Consider the following 7,918-nt stretch of genomic DNA (forward strand, 5'->3'; position numbering starts at 1 on the left):
CGGCCTGTATATATTGCCCCCACACCACTGTTATTTTTGGTGTGAATGCAACAACTGGAATTTAGACTCGCCGTGGGCACCGACCCTGGTGTGAAAGGGCTATTAGAGTCTCAGAGACCTGACTTTAAGCCAACTGTAAATTTGTAGCAAAACTAAATGAAGACTGCTAGTCAGCTGCTATCTCCATTACAGCTTGACAGGGGTTGAATGTTTTTGCCAAAAACACTCCAATTTTGAACTATCCAGATGTTCAAAGCTGCATTATGCCAAGTCTTACAGATTTACAGCCACAATTACTGTAGATTACAAAGTACTGACTCAAGATGATGAATATTAATCTGACCAAGAATTCCACCCTTATTCATATCTGAGGTTTGTTCATCTATTTCACATGAGATTTTTAAAATAGAGCTGAATGTAATTTAAATCATGGGCATATATAAATATCATCTCAGCAGAAGGATGCCTAGAGTGCATTTAAAGTAATTGTGATAATCACATTACACTTTCTCTTTACAGATCTCTTAAAAGGGAATTCAATACATTGAATGATTTTCTTCCCCCAAGGTTATTTTTTAAAGTGACTACAAGCTTGCAGAGAAAGTAGACAAACACTGTTAAGACCTGTGAACCCCAAAATGCCACAACCGATTTATCTAAACAATTGCTTTACTTAGCATTAATGCAAGTGATTATATCTCTCACAGGTAAGCATTAATTAGGCAATTCTTACTGCTGATGTACAGTCTCTTACTTAGCAGCATTATTTCTATTATTATTTGTAATATCTGTGATCTTATAGGCAACTGTATACTGCATACGGTATAAATAATGAGTGAAAGTACAAATCATAAGATGGATTTTTGTGTAAGACACCATTAAGAATTTAATTTATATTTTATTTTATATTTAAATTCTAACCACTTGTGATAATCTCTTGATCATTAGAAGCATTTTTATGTTTATGTTTTTTTAAAATGTCTTTTAAATTCACTGGGGTCCACTTTTTAGAACAAAAGCTTGCATGCAGGTTGCAGGAACATTGATAAGCAGCTTATTATAGTACATGTCCTAATTCATTGATTCAATTTTAACACTCGGGCTACAGAAGATAAAGATTACTAAAAAAAAAAAAAGTAATACATTATAGTAATAATACTATACAACATACTCACATACATAATTAAAAGCAGAATGACTTACATGCCTTGGTGAAAGTAAGCCGGTACGCTCTGGTACGACGTACCGTTATAAGATTTACAGCCGGTACGTAGTACTGGTAAGAGTAGAGGGTCTATGCGGTCTAAAAAACACATTTACAATGAGTTTAAGTTGAAAACACATCTACCCACAAAATGTAATTTGAGACATGCATTCCATGAAGAGAATAGCGTTTAAGCTACTCGAAATAGCTATTAGTCTGTGGTGCACTTGCACGCGTCTGCTGCAGACAGGTCTTTTATTTGCGCTCTGTCGGATTTTGGCAGGGCGTTTGGTGTGAAGAATCCCCTCGATAAAAATGTGTTCCTCTTTTGTGGTGATTTGTGTTTATTCCGACATCACAGAGCGCTGCACAGGTGTTTTCTGTCAGACAAACTATTGTCATGACTTAAATGTTTCCTATGCGCGCATATTAGGCTACTTTGAAGGGGTGCGCTGCAGGGACGCTCGAATTCATTATACGAGGATTTCACACTACAAATTTTATTACAGTAGGGCCTGGGCTTAAAAAGAAGGCTAAAAGGTACCAATTGTTTTTTAAAAGGTTGACAAAGCCAGCACTATGATCAATAGCTTTTAATAATTTCTGCAAATGTCTACTTTGCTCTTTCTGTCGGTGCGTTTTTGGAACTCCCCAGTCGTCACCTCTCTAAAGTCTCGAGCTTGCGCTGCATCTTCCGCAGTTATTCAGCCAATAAAGTCTTTGTCTTTTATAAAAAAAATGTGTAAATTATACAATTGTTTAATTGGCATCTTTATTTCAAACGACCTGACCGACCGCGACCCGAATATTATTAAAAAATATATTTTTTTAGTGATTGCAAGTAAAACATTTTTGTCATGTCACGTAAGCCCACTTAAATATTAAAGTTTTTTTTCAGGAGCGACTGAAGAGAGATATAAAACGATAAAGTGATTAAAAGATTGTAGTACCGGCAAGAAATGAAAACTACTTTCACCCCTGCTTACATGCAATTCTTGTTCAAAAGCCCTTGCTGTCATTGCAGCAGTATTTGAATAATTCTGTCAGCTGACTCCACAGACAAGGAACCAGAAATCATGTCATGTGGCATTGTAAGTAGATAGTCAGAAGTTCACTACAAAAGGGTCACCACGTGAGAAGGTCACTAAGAAGGTCACTTTGTCTACTTATGGTGAAAGACCGTACAGTACATACCTTAGATATACAACTGTGATAGAGAACATAAAATGGAACACATTTCTTAGAAAAGGTATTAGCAATGTTTACATTATTATTATCATTATTAATAATAATACTAATCGTCATCATCATCATGCATAACATAGTTTTCTTTTCTAAAAAAAATGGCAAAGTGAAACTTAAATATAACACAAAGTAATTGACTTAAAAATGCGTTACTTGTTGAGCTATTTTTCAGTCAGTTGGAAACCATCAACAAACAATAGTATGACCCATTAAATAACCATCATAAATTCAGCGGCATGTGTAGCATTGTCTTGACAGAAGCAGGACTTCTAGACTTCTCTCTCTTCAACTGCAATTGCCTCTATTAAAACATGATATTTTTATCATGTGTCATTTAACCATGCATAATTCCATAGAAATTACCATGCGCACAGCAATCAAGGGTATTTGAAATATTGATGGTAATTCAGGTTAAACAGTGTTAAATTGTTTCATCAATTTAACATCATCAGGAAAAATCCCATCCAGTTAGAAGTAAAGGTTTGTCGTTTGCATTATGTAAGAAAAGATGTATAAACACAAAAGTAAATAAACTCAGATTTCCCTTATTTTTAATATTGCTTATATTTCTGGTACATTTTTTTTCTTTGTTTGGTAAATTATTCCCTCCAATATGTCAAATAACTTGTCATGCTGTGCACCTGTGGGAGCTCTGTTGCTGATAAATCAAGTCAATCACAGATATTATGTCAAGAAATTTGAGGGAGAAAAAAATCCTCCCCCAGCCCCAGCTCCTTCCCTAAGACTCTGTACTCCCAACATATGGGATTTAAGAAAGCAAAGTTTTACATTAGTAGCTAGATTCATATGTGATGCCATAAAAGAACAGTAGAACACCATTTACTGTAGGCAAGGAAAACTACTTACCTTTAAATAACAGAATCCCCAGATTCAACAGGATTCTGTTGTGAAGAATAGGACATATCAAACCCAGACCTAAATGGAATGAAATACCTGGCTTCAATTACGCTCTTTTCAAGAAATAATCATCCTCTAGGTTCATACATACCCTCTACCCATCAATGACCTTGAAATCATATCTATAAAGATATGAAAATGCGTTTGTGCGTTTTTTTTATTTATACTGCATTTATTATTATGACTTATGAAAATCAGACCACACTGTAGCAGCCATTCCGGCAGAAATCCAGATAAATTCGAAGGGTGCAGAAGGTTTCAGAAGGATTCACACAGCCATTGCTTATTTGAAGGGGAGTGGATGCCTATATATATACAGTAGCTCTTCAGAATACACAACACTTTTTTGTATAAAGTATGTGATATTAAATTCACGGAGCCACACCAGCCATCAGGTGTCAGGGAGCAGTCACTCAATCAGCATTGACTGTAATGCAAATGTCACATTGCAATTATTGAAATTGCAATCTGTGGCTTTCCACAGTAGCAAGTCAGGTAAAGACATCAGGCCTCAGACGGAAGCACTAGCTGACTGCTTCCTTTCTAGGCAAAATGTACTGCTAACTATGCAGACACTTGAAAGGGTCTACTGTCAATTAGAAGAGAAGCAGGCAATCCAACACAACTGATCTTTGCTTATGGCTAGAAACTCCAAGGCTAGCCAGCATCATCAAGAGTTATTTTGTCAAGATATCTTGTCTGCTTCTGAAAGAAGGACAAAAGTTACTTATAACTGGACAACTTATCACTCTATCCATAATCAAGCAAACAAAGAAACACACAAACAAATAAATAAATAGGTCATGTCAGAATTTTGATGACACTCCTTCAGATGTGTGTGAATGTAGACATGCATACATACAGTACACATACTGTATGTGTATGTGTATATATACATACAAACATGCACATTCACATACATATAAACATACTTTTACTTGTAAAAGATACAACATACACCACATACCATAACATTTCCAGAGATTACCTTTTCAATAATACCTCTGTATTAAAAAACAAACACTAGTGGGCACTCTTACTCCACTCTAAGCTCATTGCACTGTTACTTGTCTGCAGTATCAGTTTGTTGATTGCTGTTGTTATATCATCATGATAGCAACAGGGACAGAGCTCTGCTGAAGGTAGCAATGTCATTAATTAATGCTCTGATTTAGGACATTTTTAATTTCACTGCTTTCAGAAGAAGTTTATTTAAACAAAATAAAACTGCTTTGCAATGACCATTACAGTATTCGCAGCCTACTATGCATAATACATGGTACAATATTGGACTCTGAATTATTACAAAAGGTCTAAAATATAAAGAAATAACTGGAGAAGTACTGAAAATGATGAAGCATAATGCATTTGTGTTCCTTCTAATTAAACACAATATTTGTTGCTATATTACACACATATAGTGAACATCATTTTATGTATGCGGTCTATTGGTAATGTTTCCATTGTTCAGGTACATTACGATGTACTTTTGGCATTTAAATATCTGAAGAACCCAAAACAGTCTGTGAGATGGGCAATTCATAAAAAGTGAGTGTTATAGTCATGTAAGTCATGTCATGACTGAAGATATAGCTGCAGTCTAGTCTTTTGCCAATGCTACAGATTTAAACATTTATTTCATGGGAAATATCTGCAGGCTGTATACACTATACACAATTTCCAACAGCAGCTCTATTTTTCCATCATTAAAACTACCCCCTCCCCCCCAAAATAAGAAAGTAATTATTCAATTCTTTCCATTGTCTTCCTATTGGAAAATATTTAGACTTTGTTAAGCATACAGGTCTAGAAGATACACTCACCTAAAGGATTATTAGGAACACCATACTAATACAGTGTTTGACCCCCTTTCGCCTTCAGAACTGCCTTAATTCTACGTGGCATTGATTCAACAAGGTGCTGAAAGCATTCTTTAGAAATGTTGGCCCATATTGATAGGATAGCATCTTGCAGTTGATGGAGATTTGTGGGATGCACATCCAGGGCACGAAGCTCCCGTTCAACCACATCCCAAAGATGCTCTATTGGGTTGAGATCTGGTGACTGTGGGGGCCATTTTAGTACAGTGAACTCATTGTCATGTTCAAGAAACCAATTTGAAATGATTCGAGCTTTGTGACATGGTGCATTATCCTGCTGGAAGTAGCCATCAGAGGATGGGTACATGGTGGTCATAAAGGGATGGACATGGTCAGAAACAATGCTCAGGTAGGCCGTGGCATTTAAACGATGCCCAATTGGCACTAAGGGGCCTAAAGTGTGCCAAGAAAACATCCCCCACACCATTACACCACCACCATCAGCCTGCACAGTGGTAACAAGGCATGATGGATCCATGTTCTCATTCTGTTTACGCCAAATTCTGACTCTACCATTTGAATGTCTCAACAGAAATCGAGACTCATCAGACCAGGCAACATTTTTCCAGTCTTCAACTGTCCAATTTTGGTGAGCTCGTGCAAATTGTAGCCTCTTTTTCCTATTTGTAGTGGAGATGAGTGGTACCCGGTGGGGTCATCTGCTGTTGTAGCCCATCCGCCTCAAGGTTGTGCGTGTTGTGGCTTCACAAATGCTTTGCTGCATGCCTCGGTTGTAACGAGTGGTTATTTCAGTCAAAGTTGCTCTTCTATCAGCTTGAATCAGTCGGCCCATTCTCCTCTGACCTCTAGCATCAACAAGGCATTTTCGCCCACAGGACTGCCGCATACTGGATGTTTTTCCCTTTGCACACCATTCTTTGTAAACCCTAGAAATGGTTGTGCGTGAAAATCCCAGTAACTGAGCAGATTGTGAAATACTCAGACCGGCCCGTCTGGCACCAACAACCATGCCACGCTCAAAATTGCTTAAATCACCTTTCTTTCCCATTCTGACATTCAGTTTGGAGTTCAGGAGATTGTCTTGACCAGGACCACACCCCTAAATGCATTGAAGCAACTGCCATGTGATTGGTTGATTAGATAATTGCATTAATGAGAAATTGAACAGGTGTTCCTAATAATCCTTTAGGTGAGTGTATATGCATCTAATTGATCAATCGACAGATTTATCAGTTATGCATGATCATAAGTTGGTCAAGTTGTGTGTCATATTAAAGTCACAGCAAAAAAACAGGGATGAAATTCATATGGAAAAATCAGGGGCATATATTCTGTGCAGTATTGGATATAGCAGCCTTCTGGACAGTTACAGTTCAGTAATGAGTGTTTTTTATGTCAGATCAGAACAGATATTACATTTCAGATTGCATACATACATGCATACAACTTTGACTTGTGTTGTGAATAAAATGGTGAAATTAACAACCCTGTTTAAATATTGTTTACTTGTTCATGATATTCTGTCATGGACATAATGATTCATATCTTCTTATTTGTGTACTACTGTATGTGTTTTGAAATTGTTTTATCCTATAAATGTCGGGTGCTGTCTTGATCTTGAAGGTATTCTTTATGTTCTGTGCCTTAGAAGCAGGTGGCATTAATAGTTTTGTGTTGTGTGTTGTAGCTGCTGTAAGACGAAATTCCTTAACTAGGAGTGCAACGGACCAGGAGGCAGAAAAAAACATTCAAAGATGGCTTCAGTTGGTATCTGACAAGGATAGAGGAATGAAGGAACATGCAAAAAGGGCAAATGACACTTAGTTACATTTTTTGCAATGTATTTGCTTGTTTTGTATTTGGATTTTTTAGTGTGTGTTTTTGACCACCCAAATTTCACATTTTATTAACCAGTTTTACAGGGCCATGTTCTTAGATATTTTGTATGTTGTAAAGTGCTTTAAATGCCTCATCTGTCTGTTGAAGTTACAAAGTAAAGTGTAATTAAATATAAATCAGTAGTTTTTTGAAAATCATTTATATGTTGTTTATTGTGAAAGTAAAAATAAACTTTATTGATAACAATTGTGTAGCCATTGTGGTTTATGATGTCACTGGGCCTGTTATGGCCCAAATCAGGTAGAACCATGTCTGGGCCGTCACTGGGCCTGTTATGGCCCAAATCAGGTAGAACCATGTCTGGGCCGTCACTGCACCTGTTAGGGCCCAAATCAGAAAATCCATGTCTGGGCCGTCCCTGGGCCTGTTATGGCCCAAATCAGAAAACAGGGCCGTCATTCTTTGAGGTATCTGGGCCAGAGGAAAATGAATAGTGTGGGCCAGATCTGGCCCAGAAGAATTTTGCTATCTGGGTTATTGGCCTTTTAATTGCTTCCCCACATTGGCGAGATTGGGACATGGAAGCATCGACATATACACCGAGGTCTTTCTCAGGGTAACTTAGGCGAGTGAACAAGTCTGCTCCGGACCAGGGGCCTCATGTATAACGATATGCATACAATGACATTCCCTTTATAAATCCCAATGAGCGTGAAATTTTACGTACGTGAACGAGCCCACAGCCACCCGCCAATAATTATGTATATTTGCATATGTAAATATGTATAAATACCTGGTTTGTTCTATGTTTTTCTTAAACAACAATGGATAAACTACATGGGAAAAATAAGTATTTCAGCGAGTGCGAAGT

This window comes from Paramormyrops kingsleyae, chromosome 1 (genome assembly GCF_048594095.1).
Source record: "Paramormyrops kingsleyae isolate MSU_618 chromosome 1, PKINGS_0.4, whole genome shotgun sequence".
Taxonomy (NCBI): Eukaryota; Metazoa; Chordata; class Actinopteri; order Osteoglossiformes; family Mormyridae; genus Paramormyrops; species Paramormyrops kingsleyae.